This window comes from Narcine bancroftii, chromosome 7 (assembly GCF_036971445.1).
Source record: "Narcine bancroftii isolate sNarBan1 chromosome 7, sNarBan1.hap1, whole genome shotgun sequence".
Taxonomy (NCBI): Eukaryota; Metazoa; Chordata; class Chondrichthyes; order Torpediniformes; family Narcinidae; genus Narcine; species Narcine bancroftii.
The window spans coordinates 50,646,421-50,663,458 of record NC_091475.1 but is presented as its reverse complement, the minus strand read 5'-3'; the positions used below and the strand labels follow the sequence as shown (position 1 = coordinate 50,663,458).

Below are 17,038 nucleotides of genomic sequence, written 5' to 3'. Positions count from 1 at the left end.
TCATGGAAAAGCCCCTCTCAAACACGTCTTTATCTTTGTTTTTTTCCCCACCAAAATGGATGACCTCAAATTTTTCCTTCTTTAAAAAAAAATTTGCCATTGCCCATTACCTCTGAAGCCATTCTGCATCCTCCACAGCTGCACTTGCTGAGGATCAGGCAGCTGTCAAAAGGTGCCCTCGAACGTAGTGCCACTGGTGACAGCGCCTGTTGGACATTCCAAGGGTAACTAACTTCTACTCAGTCTGCAACACACGATCCAGGTGAGTGCGGCCTCTGAACCACACAAGAGAACCCTCAGCGAGACGGAACACTGCCAGATGTGACCTTGATGGATGGTCACGGAGGAGAGAGAGCGTCCAATCTCACTCGCGCAGAAGCAGTCTTAATGCAAAGGAGCCACTTTGGCAAAACCGGTTCTGTGGTGCAAGCGGCTTCCCCATCGCCACGAGGAGCCGCTCTCTCGCTGGCCATCGAGAAGCAGCCAACGCGACGACTCACCTCCAGCGACGAAGCAGCCACCGAGCGCGCGCGCGCCACCTGCTCTGCTCTAATTGCCAATTGGCCGGCACCCCTGCGGATTGACGGATCGGACAACCAATAGCCGCGGGCAAAAGCCTATCAGTTCCTCCCCCCCCCCTCTTCGCCATCGGCTTTGGAAGGAAATATGGCGGCAGTTTGCCCAAACGGTCTCTTTGCGCTGCCACACGTTGCGTTGTGCTTCCTGGTATTAAGCATCAATTCTGTAAATAGCGTGCATTAGAGTCACCGAACGGCAGCGTTGGTGAGAAGGAGGTGGCAGCGCCGAGTGCGCCTCCCCTCCCACACCATTCGCCGCCTGGGGCGTTTGGATGGGATTCCGCCGAGCTCCCGCCCGCTCCACAGGCTCCAGACACTCAGGCACATTTCACCCAAACCCATTTGACTCAGTCTGCGTTGCGAGGGACACGGGCTCACTCCGGAAGCTGGGAGAGGAGGTCTGTTTCATCTTCTCGTGTCCGTCTATTCTGTTAAACATCTTCCAAGCAGCACTGTCCTTTGTGTGTAGATGTATTCCTTTTGTTGATCGTTTTGGAAATAGACAAATAAATGATCACTCGAAAACCCCGTTGTTCTCGCAGTCAAATAACCACGATTTATCACCAAGGTGTCAAATCTCGGCCAGTGTTTCCTTTGTCAGAGTTTTGTTTCGATCAGAATTGAAGTGCTCTTTGTGTCCATGGAGATTCTCAAGAAAATCGAGCTGAATTGGTTGGTCGCGGGTCTTATTCTTTGTACTGATTAGCCCTCCTTTTCGGTGAAGGACCTGGGATTGTCCTCTGGGATTTTGAGTCTTGGGTTTCTAAAACCAACCCAGCTGCAATCGTAGTATTTCGATATGATGGTTAATGCACATTAGGGGTGGTTTTGGAACATGTACGGATCCACATGATTTTATATATTATTGCAGTGGTTCAGGTTGGTTCTTGCCGTGGTCCTTGCATTTGGTGAAAAAGTGCTATGTGTATTGTGAGCAAGTGACAAAAATATCGAAACGTGCTTGCATTTAGTGGAGAATGGCGGCGTCCTCCCCCTTTTTTCAGTATATTCGATCGGTATTAACGTTGAATATTAGGTTGCTTTGCATTATGTACTTTTGAGGTCTTAGTTTACGAACGAAGATGTTGGGGCACATTGAATGCGTGCGTGGTGGTTGTCGGTTTCTTCCACTGATTTAACATTCTGCATTGTTAATACTAGATAACGCAGCAATGTTAATTGAAAGAGTTCTTCAGATTATCGTGGGTTAAAATATTTTGAACACTTTGGGGTGCAGTAAGCTACATTTAAGTCGTTCAAAAGGTTTATATCCGGTTGAATGTATTTATTAATTATAAAATTCACGATCGAGCATCTTGCTGCTTAAAATGATTAGAATTGCTACTGAAATATCGCTTGCTTGTGTCTTAACGAGTTAAGATATTGACCATCTTTAAAGATTTTCTGTTGGCTTTCAGTATAAAAATTAATGGGGTAATAAGCAGCAAATATAGTGCGAATTCAGCTGGTTCTAAGTACAGTATATCAAATTATGGCCAAGAACTGTTTTGGCCGGATTTATTAGAATACCTTGATAGAGTGCAACGTTTTGTATTGACGTTTATGAAAGGGAAAACTGGTATTTGTTAACTCATCGGAGCACCTGGAATTTACCTTTTTCAAAAGAGGTATTTTAAATGTTTGAACCAGTCAGGCAGTGGTGATCTGTGAACCACCCCACAGGGGGGTTTTAAGTTGTACTTCACTTAAGAAACTAGTTTAATTTATAAAGAGGTGGAGATTAATATATGTTATTTAAATTTGAGTCGATTTTAATATCCGATTGTTGATTAGAAAATATATGGTGCTGGGGTTTTACATTGTGCAATGAAACTAAATGGAAAAAATAGTACAGAGATTGTACTGCTGTGAATCGTGTACTTCAGGACCTTCTTTCAACATTGCAAAATGGCAGAACATCTGGTTAAAAATAGGGTATATTTTTCTCCAGTTTAGGGCCAATAGCGATGTATTTAATTCTTTCATCTCTGGGATTTGAGTTTGGACGTTTCCTAGGCTGATAGGATAAATATATCCTGATTTGTTACTGTAATAATCCAATAAATTAGTAAAATAAATCTGCTTCTATCAAGATGGGTTAGGAGACATAGTACTTTTACATTGTAATCTTGTTTGTATCAAATGTTTTTTCGTCAACAAAACTGCATGTTGGGAGGGTGCCATTCAAAAGATGGGAAAATATTCAACATATCTTTGGAAATTAAATTGGGAGGTGGTGGAAGTGTCAGTGAGGGAATATTTTAGAAACAGGCCCTCATTCAGTCACTTTTAAGGTAGTTGTGGAAAGAGATAAGGTTGATTCTCAAATTAAGGTCTTGAATTGAAGGAAGGCTGATTGCAAACAATGATCTGGCAAAAATAAGGGAGCAGATGCCTGTAGGTAAATCAGCAGGTTGACAGGTGGGAGTCTTTTAAAAAGGTCTTTTAAAAAGAGTTCTTGGTCATCATGTTCAGGTAAGGATGAAAGGCAAAATGGCAAGATGGGGTAACCTTGAATGGCAAAAGACATTGCAAGTTTGTCGAGGCAAAGCAGAATCAGAGTTTGTTGTCGTGAACTTGTCACAAAATTTGTTGTTTTGCAGCAACGTTAGAGGTACATAATTAGTATAAATTACATTTTTTTTAAATTAGCGCAAAGGACAAGAAAAGTGAGGGAGTGTCTGTAGTTCATTGTCCATTCAGAAATCTGATGGCAAAGGAGAAGAAGCTGTTTTGTACTGATGGGTCTTCAGGCTTCTGTGCCTCCTTCCTCATTTTACCAATGAGAAGAAGGCATGGCCTGGGTGGTGAGGATCGTTGAGGATAGAGGCTCCTTTCTTGAGAGACAACCTTTTGTAGATGTCCTTTATGAAATGAAGACTGATGCCTACGGTGACACTGACCAAGTTCACAACTCTGTATAGTAGTCTTTTCCTGTGCAATGGCACCTGCATACCAGACAGGAATATAACCAGTCAAAATGCTCTCCAAGGTTCCCCTGTAAAAATTTGCAAGTCTTTGGTGACATAACAAATCTTCTCAACTTCCTCATGAAGTATAGCTGTTGGCGACCCTTCTTTATGATTACATCAACATGAAGGCCCCCCAAGATAGATGTACAGAGATGTTGACATTCTTGACCCTTTCCACTGCTGACCCCTTGATGAGGACGAGTTTATGTTCTCCTAATTTCCTTTTCCTGTCATCCACAATCAGTTACATTGGGTCCAGATCTTTACTTGGGTATGAGTTAATTCTGGCCATGACCAACCTCTGAAAGGACTTAATAGATGTGAGTGCTACTGGGTGATCGTTATTGAGGCAGCTCACTCTGCTTTGGCACCGGTATGATTGATGCCCTTTTGAAGCAGGTGGGAATTGCCGACTGCAGCAATAAAGGAATACAGATGACTGGTATAGGCAGTTTGGATTGAGAGAGTATTTTGTGTAACATGAAGTATACTGGAGAGAACTTAAGAAATTCAGAGGGTAAAAAGTGGCATGAAATATCCTTGGTCAGTTAAGGAGAGTGCATAGGCATTCAATAAGTATATCTGAAGCTCAAGGATAGCGTGGGTCCCCTTAGCCACCAAAGGGGTAATCTGTTGTGAGTAATGTTCTAATCAAATACTTATCTATTTTCAGCAGATAAATCGATGGTATTGAGTTTGGTGAAGAGTATTTAGATTATCTTGAACAACCTATGTTAAGAAGGAGGAGGTGAAGGATGTTATTGGACACATTGGGGTTGATAAATCCACAAGGCCTAGATGGAGATTGTTACATCTTCATGAGCCTTAGGTGAGGTGACAGAAGAGTGAATGACAACAAATGTTGTTGCTTTGTTTAAGAAAGCCACTAGGGATGAGCTCAATAACTCTAGGCCAGTGAACCTCTTGTTAATGATCAGGAAATTATGAGAGAAAATCCTAAAATATCATATTCGAATGCAATTCAAAAGTTGGGGACTGATGGGGATTGTCAGTGTGGCTTTGTGTAAGGAAAGTGGTGTTTCATTAATTTGGTGGAATATTTTGGAGAAGGTAAATCCAAAATTGATCAAGGCAGGGTTGTAGAATGGGTAATAGTAAGACATTGAACAAAGTCTGGCATGATGGCCTATTCCATTAGGCTAAGGCACATCGGATCCCAGGTGAGCTGGCAAATTGGATGTAAAATTGATTTGATGATAGGAGGCAGTGGCTGCGGTGGAAAAATACTTATTCATTTGAAAATCTGTGTACTTCAAGGGACAATGCTGGGACTCTGGTTGTAATTATATATCAACAACTTGGATGTGACTGTAGGAGGTATCATTACTACAGATGACATCAATGTTGATGTTTTGTGGATAACAAGGCCACAACAGGATAAATTGTTCAGAGTGTTGGCTGATGGAATTTAATCTTGGAAAATGTGAAGGGATACATATTTGGAAGTCAAATAGATTTAGGTCATGTACAGTACATTTGAAGGCATAAAGGAATGTTGATGGCCAGAGAGACTCGAGGGTTCAAGTCAAGTTTATTGTCACCTGATTGTACAAGTACAACCCAAGGAAACAGCGTTCTCTGGTCCTTGGTGCAAAAACATGCAGACACACAACCAGACAAAACATACATACAGACAAATAATACATATGCAGGACAAGTATTATATCTATAAAAATTGTTAAATATTGTACAAATGAGAGTCTTGGATGGTTAGTGTGAGCACTTCCTTTGGTCGTTCAGCATTCTCATTCTTAAGCCTCCTGTATCTCTTCTCCGATGGAAGCAGTTGAAAGTTGCTGTGTGCAGGGTAGAAGGGGTCCTTGATGATTTTGCATGCTCTCTTCAGACAATGATCACGTTGATTGTGGGGGAGGGAGACTCCAATGATCCTCTCTGCCACTCTTATGGTCCTGTAGATAGACCTCCAATTCATTTCTCTGCAGCAACTGTACCACACTGATGAGCTGGCCAGAACACTCTCGATCAAGTTCCTATAGAAGGTTGACATAATGGTGAGGGTAGAAATAGGAGGATGTGGAGGATGAATGCGTGGCTAAAGAGATGGTGCGGGGGGCAAGGGATAAGATTTCTGGATCATTGGGATCTCTTCTGGGGAAGGTCGGACCTGTACAAAAGGGACGGACTCCACTTGAACTGGAGGGGGACCAATGTGCTGGCAAGCAGATTTGCTAGAGCTGTGGGGGAAGGTTTAAACTAGTTTGGCAGGGGGGTGGGGAACAGAGTGTGAGTGCAGTGTCAAGGGAGCATGGCCACCTCGATAGGAATATTAACGATAACAAAGGTAGGATGAAGATTAGGGTAAAAGGTAGAAAAGAGAATTATAGGTGGTCATTCTCTGAAATGCATATATTTTAATGCAAGAAGCATAGTGAACAAGGTAGATGAGCTTAGAGCATGGACAGATACTTGGGGTCATGATATTGTGGCAATTAGTGAGACCTGGCTACAGGAGGGGCAGGACTGGCAACTTAATAATCCAGGATACATTTATTTTAGATGTGATAGAGCAGGGGGTAAAAAAGGGGGAGGAGTTGCTCTGCTTGTTAAAGAGGGCATTACTGCTGTGAGGTGGCAGGATTATCTGGAGGGATCGTCCAGTGAGGCTGTATGGGTGGAATTGAGGGGTGAAGGAGGCATGAGGGTGCTAATATGGGTGTATTACAGACCACCAAATGGGCCAAGAAAATTAGAGGAACAAATTTGTAGGGAGATAACGTATATGTGTGAGAATCATAAGGTAGTGATCATGGGAGATTTTAACTTCCCTCACATTGATTGGGATACCCATACAGTTAGAGGGCTGGATGGGCTAGAGTTTGTTAAATGTGTTCAAGATTGTTTTCTAAATCAATTAGTAGAAGAACCGACTCGGGATGGTGTAATACTAGATCTCCTGTTAGGGAATGAGCTAGGTCAGGTATCGGACATTAATGTTGGAGAACAAATTGGGTCTAGTGATATTAACTCTGTTAGTTTTCGGGTAGTTTTAGGGAAGAGCAAGGACGGGCCTAAAGTTGAGGTTCTAGACTGGAGAAGAGTAAATTTCGAAGGAATAAGAAGGGATTTGGGGAGTATTGAGTGGGACAGGATATTTTCAGGTAAGGATGTAAATGAAAAATGGAGGATATTCAAAAAATAAATTTTGTGGGTACAGAGTAGATATGTCCCAGTGAGGATCAAAGGAAAGGCTGGAAGTCATAGGGAGGCTTGGTTTTCGAGGAATATTGGAAATTTGGTTAGGAGAAAAAGGGAGGTGTACAAGAGGTATAAAGAGCAGGGAGCTGAGTGTTTGAAGGAGGACTACAAGGAGTGTAGAAGGAATCTTAAGAAAGAAATTAGAAAGGCCAAAAAAAGGCACGAAGAGGCTTTGGCAGACAGAGTAAAAATAAATCCAAAGGGTTTCTATAGGTACATTAAAAGTAAAAGATTAGTGAGGGATAAAATTGGACCCCTTGTAGATAGTGAGGGTGAATGAGAAGTCAGAGGAAATGGGGGAAATTTTGAATGATTTCTTTGCCTCGGTATTCACTAGGGAAAAAAATATTGAACCAGTTGAAGTAAAGAAAAATAGTGGGGAGGTCATGAAGCATACAAGGATAACCGAGGAGGTAGTGATGATGGCTGTGTTGAAAAAGATAAAGGTGGATAAATCTCCGGGACTGGACAAAATATTCCCAAGGACACTCGGGGAGGCTTGTGGACAGATAGTGGGGCCATTAACAGAGATATTTAGGATGTCACTGGTCACAGGGGTAGTGCCAAAGGATTGGAGGGTGGCGCATGTGGTTCTGCTGTTTAAGAAAGGGTCCAAATGTAAACCTGGTAATTATAGGCCCGTGAGTCTGACGCCCGTGGTGGGTAAGTTGATGGAAAGTGTTCTGAGTGATGGTATTTACAAATATTTGGAGGTACAGGGATTGATAGGGAGTAATCAGCATGGTTTTGTCAGGGGTAGATCATGCTTAACAAACCTGATTGAGTTTTTCGAGGGGGTTACAAAAAAGATTGATGAAGGGAAAGCTGTGGATGTTGTCTATTTAGGCTTTAGTAAAGCTTTTGATAAAGTTCCCCACAGGAGGTTAGGAAAAAAGGTGGAGGCATTAGGTATAAATAAGGAGGTAGTGCAATGGATTCAGCAATGGTTGGATGGGAGGTGTCAGAGAGTAGTGGTGGAAAATTGTTTGTCCAATTGGAGGTCGGTGACTAGTGGAGTTCCTCAGGGATCAGTCCTGGGTCCACTATTGTTTGTTATATATATTAATGATCTGGAAGTAGGGGTGGAGAATTGGATAAGCAAGTTTGCGGATGATACAAAGATTGCTGGTGTTGTGGATAGTGAGGAAGATTACCATAGATTAAAAGGTGATTTAGGAAGGCTGGAGGTGTGGGCTGAGAAATGGCTGATGGAATTTAATACAGATAAGTGTGAGGTGTTACATTTTGGAAAGGCAAATCTAAATAGGTCATATGCATTAAATGGTAGGCTATTGAGATGTGCAGAGCAACAAAGGGATTTAGGAGTGATGGTAAATAGTACCCTCAAGGCTGATACTCAGGTAGATGGTGTGGTGAAGAAGGCATTTGGAATGTTGGCCTTCATAAATTGGAGTATTGAATTCAAGAGTAGGGAGGTTATGATGAAATTGTACAAGGCATTGGGGAAGGCCAAATTTGGAGTACTGTGTACAGTTTTGATCACCAAATTATGGGAAAGATATAAACAAAATAGAGAGAGTACAGAGAAGATTCACAAAAATGTTGACAGGATTTCAAGGTTTGAGTTACAGAGAAAGGTTGTGCAGACTAGGGCTTTTTTCTCTGGAGCGTAGAAGATTGAGAGGGGACTTGATAGAGGTGTTTAAGATTTTAAAAGGGACAGACAGAGTAAATGTGGATAGGCTTTTTCAATTAAGAGTGGGGAAATTCAAACGAGAGGGCATGGTTTAAGATTGAAGGGGGAAAATTATGAAGGGAACATGAGGGGAAATTTCTTTACGCAAAGGGTGGTAGGGATGTGGAATGAGCTTCCGACAGACGTGGTCGAGGCGGGATCATTGGTTACATTTAAGGATAGACTGGATCGTTACATGGAGAGGAGAGGACTGGAGGGGTATGGACCGGGTGCTGGTCAGTGGGACTAGGAGGGTGGGAATTTGTTATGGCATGGACTAGTAGGGCCGAACTGGCCTGTTCTGTGCTGTAAGTGGTTATATGGTAGGCGGTAGCCTTTCCTGCTTCTGTCTTTTCAAGCAGTGCAGTTGCTGTTGCTCCTTCCTGACAAGTGAGAAGATGTTGAGTGTCCATGATAGGACAGTAGTTAAGTGAACTCCAAGGAACTTGGTTCTCAGATTTCAGATTTATTGTCAGAGTACATGCATGACACCGCATACATCCCTGAGATTCCTTTTTCCTGTCGGTATGGCAGAATTACCACTAATTGATTGTGCAAAAAACAAATTATATGCAGTGTAAAGCATGTAAACATACAAAGAACTGTAAACCAATAACAAATATAAACAAACTATACAATGGAGAAAGAACAAAAAGAAAATCAATATAGTGCACAAGTAAGAGTCCTTAAATGAGTCTCTGATTGATTTTGTCATTGAGGAATCTGATGGTGGAGGGGTAACAGGTGTTCCTGAACCTGCTGGTGCAAGTCTTGTGGCACCTCGACCTTTTTCTTGATGGTAGCAGTGAGAACAGAGCTTGTGCTGGGTGGTGAGGGTCTTTGATAATTGCTGCTGATCTCCGACGGCAGCATTCCCTGTAGGTCCCTGTGATAATTGGGAGGGTTTTGCCTGCGATATCCTGGGCTGTGTCCACTATCTTTTGGAGGGCTTTGCACTCAGGTATTAGTGTTTCTTCTCTGGCTGACCGTGATGCAGCTGGTTAGCACATTTTCCACACACTTCTGCAGAAATTTGTCAGGCTTTCTGATGTCATACCAAACCTCTCCAAAGTGTTGAGGAAGTTGAGGCACTGATGTGCTTTCTTCACTATGCTATTGGTGTGTTGAGTCCAGGAAAGATCCTCCGAGATAGTGTCTTAAATTTGCCCACTCTCTCCACCTCTGATCCCCCAACGATCACTGGATTGTATATCTCTGGCTTTCCTTTCCTGAAGTCCACAATCAGTTCCTTAATTTTGGTGAAATTGAGTGCAAGATTGTTGTTGATGCACCATTCAGCCAAGTTTTCAATCTCCATCCTGTATGCTGACTCATCCCCTTCCTTGATACAACCCACTGCCGTGGTATTGTCAGCAAATTTATTGATGGTGTTATTGTACTGAGCCACACAGTCATAGGTGTAAAGTGAGTAGAGCAGGGGGCTAAAAACCCAGCCCTGTGGTTCTCCAGAGTTGATGGAGATTGTGGAGAAGTTCTTACAAATCTTCACTGGTTGTGATCTGGAGCAAATCTATGATCCAATTACACAGTGGGATGTTAACTCCCAGGTCTTGGAGTTTGCACTCTACTCTCTAGTACAGAGATTTTGATGTGTGGTGGAGGGTGGTCGTTCCTGGTCCTCTTGAAATTCACCATCATCTCCTTCGTCTTGTCCACGTTGAGATTTTGGTTTTTCCTCTTGCACCATTTCATAAGGTTTTCCACCTCCTCTGCAGTGCGACTTATCATTGTTGCTGATGAGGCCAGCTACTGTTGTGTCATCTGCAATTTAAAAAAATAGTTTACTTAAAAATTTTGACCTTGCATGCAGTCAATTATAAAATTAAAAAATACAAGTACAAAAGTAAATCTGGTATTTACTCCATGATGGTTATACCCAACCCCCACCCACCCAAGAAAAGACCCCAAAGAAAAAGATAGATATGGAAAGAAAAGCAAGAAAAAAAAAGGAAAGAAGGAAAAGAAATCAGAATGGATTACTGAAAAGTGTTGCACACTCCAAAAATCATAAATTCATATTCTATTTAATTTTCTTTGGAGAAGATCAATGCAGGTCTCAAGTGGAAGAACCCAACTCAAGATTAACACCTAAAAATTCTAAATATGGATGCCAATGTCGTCTGGAATCTTGATGACACTGTTGGAGCTGGATCTGGCAATGCATTTGTGGGTCAGTAGTGTGAACACAGCCCTGAGGAGTGCCATTGCTCAGCACGATGGCGCTCGATATTCTGCTACTGAACTTGACAGACTGTTGCCTTTCTGTTACAAAATCCAGGATCCCATTACTGAGGTGGGTGTTGAGTCCCAGTGAGGACAGCTTCTCCCTCAGCCTCCGGGGAATGATTGTATTAAACGCCGAGCTGAAGTCAATGAACAGCAGCCTGGCGTATGAGGTGTCATTCTCCAGGTGGCCCAGGATGGAGTGAGGCGACAAGGCAATAGCATTATCTGCAACTGTTTCTTCTGTAAGCAAATTGAAATGGATCCAGCATCTCTGGGAGGTGTGGTTTGATGCGATCCATCACCAGATGCCTGAAGCATTTCATAATGGTGGAGGTCAGTGCTACAGGGAGGTAGATATTAAGGCCGGTTATTGTCGGCATGATGGGCATGGGAATGAAGGACTGCTGCAGTGAGGTGTTCAAGATGTCCGTGAAGATCTCCGTCAATTGGTTTGAGCAGTCTTCAGTACCTGACCAGATATGTTGTCTGGTCCTGCCACTTTGTGTGGGTTCACCTTGGATAAGTTTCTCCTCACCTTGCCGTGCTATGCAGGGGTAATGGAGCTTTCTTTGGCATCATCCTGTTCTTCTCATCAAACCATGTGTTCAGTCTGTCTGGAAAGGAGGGGGTCATTGTCCTTAACTCACAAGGTTGACTTGTGATTCAAGTCCATTATCCCTTGAACAGGTATATCGGTTTGTCAAGAAGTTATATTATATATTTACAGATTTATTCTGTGAAAATAGTATTTATCTTTTAGACTGGAACTTTGTGAAGATGAATGTGGTCTTTTTGAAGAAATTGAGATCATTATCTTGCTGACAAATAACCATTTGGGGAGTACATCACCAATTTTGCAGATACATGGTTGAAGTAACATTGGTGAAGCTCAGCAGGTCAAATAGTGTCCTTTTGTAGCAAAAATAAAAATACATAACAGACGTTTCAGGCTTGAGCCCTTCAGCAAGGTATGAGAGAATGTTGGCAAGCATCCAAACAAAAAGATAGAGGGGGAAGTGGGGGTGGGGGGTGGGTTGGCAAAGGTTGGAGATGATAGATGGAGAAACAATGGGGGAGGCAGAGGCAATCGGGGAGGAGGAATGGCTGTGCGGGTAGAGGGGAATGGAGGGGAGAACTGCAAAGACTAGAAAGGGGAGGGAAAAGAAAAATCAAGCAAGTTTAGCAGAAAGCAGAGAAGTAATTGTTAATGTCATCAGGCTGGAGAATACCCAGATACAAAGCAAGGTATTGATCCTCAAATCTGTGGATGGTCAGGGTGGGATAGTACATAAGGCCATGAACAGACGTGACTGTGGGAGTGTGACTCAGAATTGAAATTTTTGGCCACTGGGTCTCAGTTGTGGCGGATGGAATAAAGGTACTGAGTGAAGCGATTTCCAAATCTGCAACTGGTCCCTCTGACATAGAGAAGACCACAAAGGGAGCACTGGATGCAGAAGATCAGTGCTGTGGATATACAAGTGATAAGTGGGGAGGGATGAATGCATGACAAAATCACAGAGGAAGCGGTCCCTGCGGAAGGCCGAGAGGCGAGGAGAAGGAAAAATGTGTCTGGTGGTGGGATCCTGTCATAAGTGCTGGAAATTCCGGTGGGTGATGAGTTGGGTGCGGAGGCTGGTGGGGTGGTAGGTGAGGATGAGGGGTATTTTATGTTTGTTGCGTCTGGGGGCAGAGGGGGCCAGGGCAGTTGAGCGGGAAATGGAGGAGATGCGGGTGAGGGCTGAATTGATAGTGGTGGAGGGGAAGCCACGTTTGTGGAAGAAGGCAACGTTTGGGGAGAATTGTTGAATTAAAATAGATTAAATTGAAAGTTACCAGTACTTAAAATAAAAAAAACTAATCCAAGTTGTTTCAAGATCATGTGGAAACATGATATGAGGGAAACATAATATGATTCTGAACTAGGAGTATGTGTGTTTAGAGTAAAATGATGAACATCATGGAGTGGTACACATTCCCAGCAATGAAAATCTATTTGTGATGTTTTTACAGTGAATTGTTGAAAAAAATGACAACATCCTATAATTGAAGAATTTTGATGGAGAGTAAACGGAAGAAATAGAATTGGATGACAACTTAAGAGTGGAGACTTAATGGGAGAATTTTATGGCATTTCACAATGGATGATTGAGAGGTGATTGCATGAATAGCAGAATGAAGGGCATGATAAGCCTTTGCAGTAATGAATGTAACGATTATTTGCAAGTTAAATCAATATGGTTTTGAGAAACTTGAAATATTGTTCAAAGAATAAACACAGAAATTAGTTTAGCAGGAAATGAAATCTATCAAAAGCAACATAATCCATTCACTGATTATTCTTGCAGTTGAAGAAAGTATTTATTATCAGTCTTCGTCTTTCTCCTGCACTTTTTCAGCCTGTTTCTTCAGCAAATTATGATGAAGGACATAATAGAGAAGGAAACTTAATGATTTGTGACACAGAATTTCTTGTTTAATCCCACAATATTTAGCTGTAATAGGGAAAATAGCAATGTTTGTGAACAGATGCACCAACAAGGTTGCAATGGTGGATGTTTACTTTCAGGATGTGAACACCGGTGAATTGCCAAAAGAACATTCAAAATTTACCTGAATTATGCTTTTCACCTATAAGGATCTCGGGGATCTTTTTTAAATTTGAGTGACCAAAGCAAAATATTATTTTATTGATGAAATTTCCATAAATCTATAATGTAGGACATTTTTATGTCAACCTTCCACCCCAAACCATGATTAGCGCAATGCTATTACAGTGACCAGGACCGGGCTTCGAATCCCGCGGAGTCTGTAAGGAGTTTATACATTCTCCCCGTGTCTGAGTCGGTTTTCCCAAGGGGCTCCGGCTTCCTCCCATCCTTCAAAACGTACCAGGAATAGTTGGTCAATTGGATGTAATTGGGTGGCACGGGGTCATGGGCTGAAAAGGCCTGTTACCGTGCTGTATGTCTAAATTTAAAAAAAATTGAATAGTTATTATGTCAGTTTTTGTTTACTTAAATTCCTTGTCGAAAATGGACATAGCCTGTTGTTCTCAACCTTTCTCACCTGCTGACTACCTGAGATATTCCTTGACTTGATCTGGACCACCAATAACTCACAGACCAGCTGCAAGAGGTGGGGCTGTGGTTTGAGTTGGTGGCTGGTAAGGTTGAGCCCATTCCCAGATCGCAAATGAGATTTTTATTTTGGTGGGAATATATTTTTGAGGGTTTTTTTGGCTGTTAAATTTACAGCCTTGATTTACATTTTGTTTATTATATCAGTAATTTCCATCTTTGTTGTATTGCTGGGACCACCTTTAAGAAACTCACTGACCTCCAGTTGTCCACTGTCAAAAGGTCAATGAAATAATGGTCTCAGCAGTTTTGTGTGAGTTTCAACCCTTCACTGATAAAGAGGGCCTTAAATTGTGCTTCTCCACCCCCCCCCCCCCCCCCACCTCACCGGCACCCAACAGATTTTGTACAGCAGTTGCACAAAGCTTCAGCCAATCCCTTAGTGCATTATTCTGGATTTTGGATATCATAAAATGTTTCAATGATTGATGGTATGTAATAACCTTGACTAACTACCAAGATCAACAGGGATTCAACTAATCTTTTTCCATTAAGTACTTTCTAAATTCTCAAACACAAACTGAATAGTACACATTGCTAGATAATACATCTGCCACAAACGTAACTAGAATTTCTGTCTGTAGTTACGGTTGAATTTTGGAAATGATCACAAATACATACATATCTTAGCCGCTTTCAATGGCCACAATACCTGACTGTAAAGCCACACGTTATACTCCTGTATGACTGTCGGGAGGCCATCTGAAACTGGAAAAGCCAGCCAGGAGGTCTACTTACCTAACCCTCCTCCAGGAGGTATAATATCCTGCTCGGAGTCTTGTCAATTGCAGCTGAAAGCAGCCCGGGCTGCCAGGGGGCGGGATGATGACGTTGTGGTGATGTTGTCAGCCATTGACTCTTGGCGCGATGTTTTGAAAATACAGTTGTTTAGCAGACTCGTGGTGATCAGTACAGTCTAGTTTTTGCAGCATAATGGCTTCCAACTAGTCTAATGCGGAGGTCAGACTTCTGGATAATTTAACTTAGGAGGCACAGGAGAAGGAGCTGACGGGGACTGTGAGGGATGGTCCCATATATGAAAGAGTGGCCACTGCACTCTCAGCCAGTGGCCATGCCCGCACAAAGACTCAGGTAGTGACCAAATTGAAAAACCTAAGAAAAAAATTTCATGACGTGCTGGATCACAATCGCAGGAGTGGCAGGGGAAGAATGGACTGGAAGTACTTCCAGCAATGCCAAACTATCTGGGGGTCCAGCTGCTCAGCTGAACCAATAAGCATTGCCAGTGCCATGGAGAGTCCCTCTTCTCAAGATCTCTTCACAGAGGCATCTCAGGCTGCAGGCAGCATTGCAGAGGCACCGGAGATGCAGACCCAGGAGGTGCAGGACTCCGTGGAAGATGCAGCTGGCACAGCCGAGGATGGCACCCAGGACACCAATTCAACACTCACTGACCGTTCAAGTAGTGAGGCGGCACTCGCACTGGTGGACACAGGTATGGTAGCGTTAAAGAGGATTTGTTTATTGAGAACCACATTATTTAAGTACTGATGCACTTTTCATGATTTGACCCTCTGTACCCGGTCCAAGACACAAGAGGAGGAGGGCAACCAAGGTCCAGGTCATTGTGAAGGAGCTCTGGAGTATGTTGGCAGCAATGGACCAGGAGGAAGCGGAGAGGGACCACCAGCGAGCAGAGTTGGCTCTGGAGCAGCAGAGAGAGCTGCATTGAGGAGCCATGAAAATGCTGTTCAGCGGTCCAAGGATGACCGGCATCTGCAGGTGGCGACATGCCTGTCACCCGTGATTGAGCACCTCAGTGTATCATTAGATAGGCAGTCCTCCACTTTCCAGCATTTCTTTTCCCAAATGGCCACCTGTCAACCCCAGTACCCACACCCTATGGATCACAGTCCATGTACCTTCCCCCTCATGGTGGACCACAATATCGTTCCACACCATCACGTAATGGTCGTGGCCACCTGGAGAGCTTGGAGATGTGGGGGGTTTCCCCCCCCCACCTTCCTCCTCCTCCTCCCTCCCCCCCCCCCCCACCATTCATTCATTCATCTCATTTATGGAATGAGTTGTGTGTCTGCCTGTATTGATAATGCTGCCCCCAGTCACCAGCCACTTTTAATGGTAAATTGTGAAAAACTCTCAAGTGTAATGTGAATTAGTGGGTGCCGGGTAGTGAAGTTGTAGTTGTTTAAATTTTTTTTTTCTCCTTTAGTTGTTTACCTGCTGCATGGAGTGGATTTGAATTGTTTTTTTCCCCATTCCATGCAACAAAAGCAAGTCTTTTGGACTGTTTAATATTTACGGCATGTTATCTACCTCAGGTATATAAGAAAATTTACAAGTGTTGTTGTCAATTTTAAAAAAATACATGTTTCATCTACTTTGTAATTACGCTGATCGAATGATAAGTCTGTTATTTGGGGCCATGCAACGATCCCATCACAGCCTTTGGGGCAGGGTTGGGGTGGGAGGCGGAGAGTGGTGGTGGGAGTTGGGTTGGTGGGTGTGAGGGACATACTTGAGATCCACCCCCCTACAGGATGGACATAATAGCCGAACGTATGACCTGTACTCCAGTGGGTTGGGGATCGTTACAGTCCTGGGTGCTGGGTGATCTGCTGGAACCACTTGCCACTCGGCAAAAAATTCTTCTTGTTGAGTTCACATATATTGTGCAGTACGTAGCAGGCAAACACAACATCTGGGACGAAGGCAATCGCAACATCAAGACGCTTGGACAGGTATTGCCAGCGGCCTTTTAGGCAGCCAAAGGCATGCTCCACCACTATGCTAGTGGAATTTAGCACCTTGTTAAATTTTCACTGGTCTGCATCCAGTACTTAATGCTGTGTGAAGCCCTTCATCAGCTAGGTTCTAAGGGGGTATGCCGCATCTCCCACAAGATGAGCTGGGACCTCCACTCCATCAACATTTCTGAACACCTGTAGGGACAAAAGTGCAGAGATGCCATTGGTTCACTGACCTGCCTGCTTACCCACGAGGCATGAACAACGTCACTGCGATTAGCGTGTAAGGGTTATCACTCACGTCACGTGCAAAGAGGTATCCACCCTGCTCCTCTGCCTTTCTGTACAGAGGGGAGTTGGCAAGCACATGTGCGTCATGCGTGCGGCCAAGCTAACCTACAACCTCACCAGAAATTGTGGTCAACAACCGCCAGCAGAA

The 17,038-nt window shown here is 43.3% G+C and overlaps 1 protein-coding gene across 8 annotated transcripts in view; it reads left to right on the top strand.

Moving 5' to 3' along the window:
* Positions 1–659: 659 nt before the first annotated feature.
* Positions 660–17,038, top strand: part of LOC138738906 (rho guanine nucleotide exchange factor TIAM1-like) — a 273,989-nt gene continuing 257,610 nt past the window's right edge. For 7 of the 8 annotated variants that reach the window (XM_069890079.1, XM_069890074.1, XM_069890078.1 and 4 more), the window contains exon 1: positions 666–976. The gene's annotated coding sequence lies outside the window, so the exon portion shown is untranslated. Of the gene's footprint in view, positions 977–17,038 lie in introns of all 8 variants that reach the window. The other variant, XM_069890072.1, reaches the window with a different exon arrangement.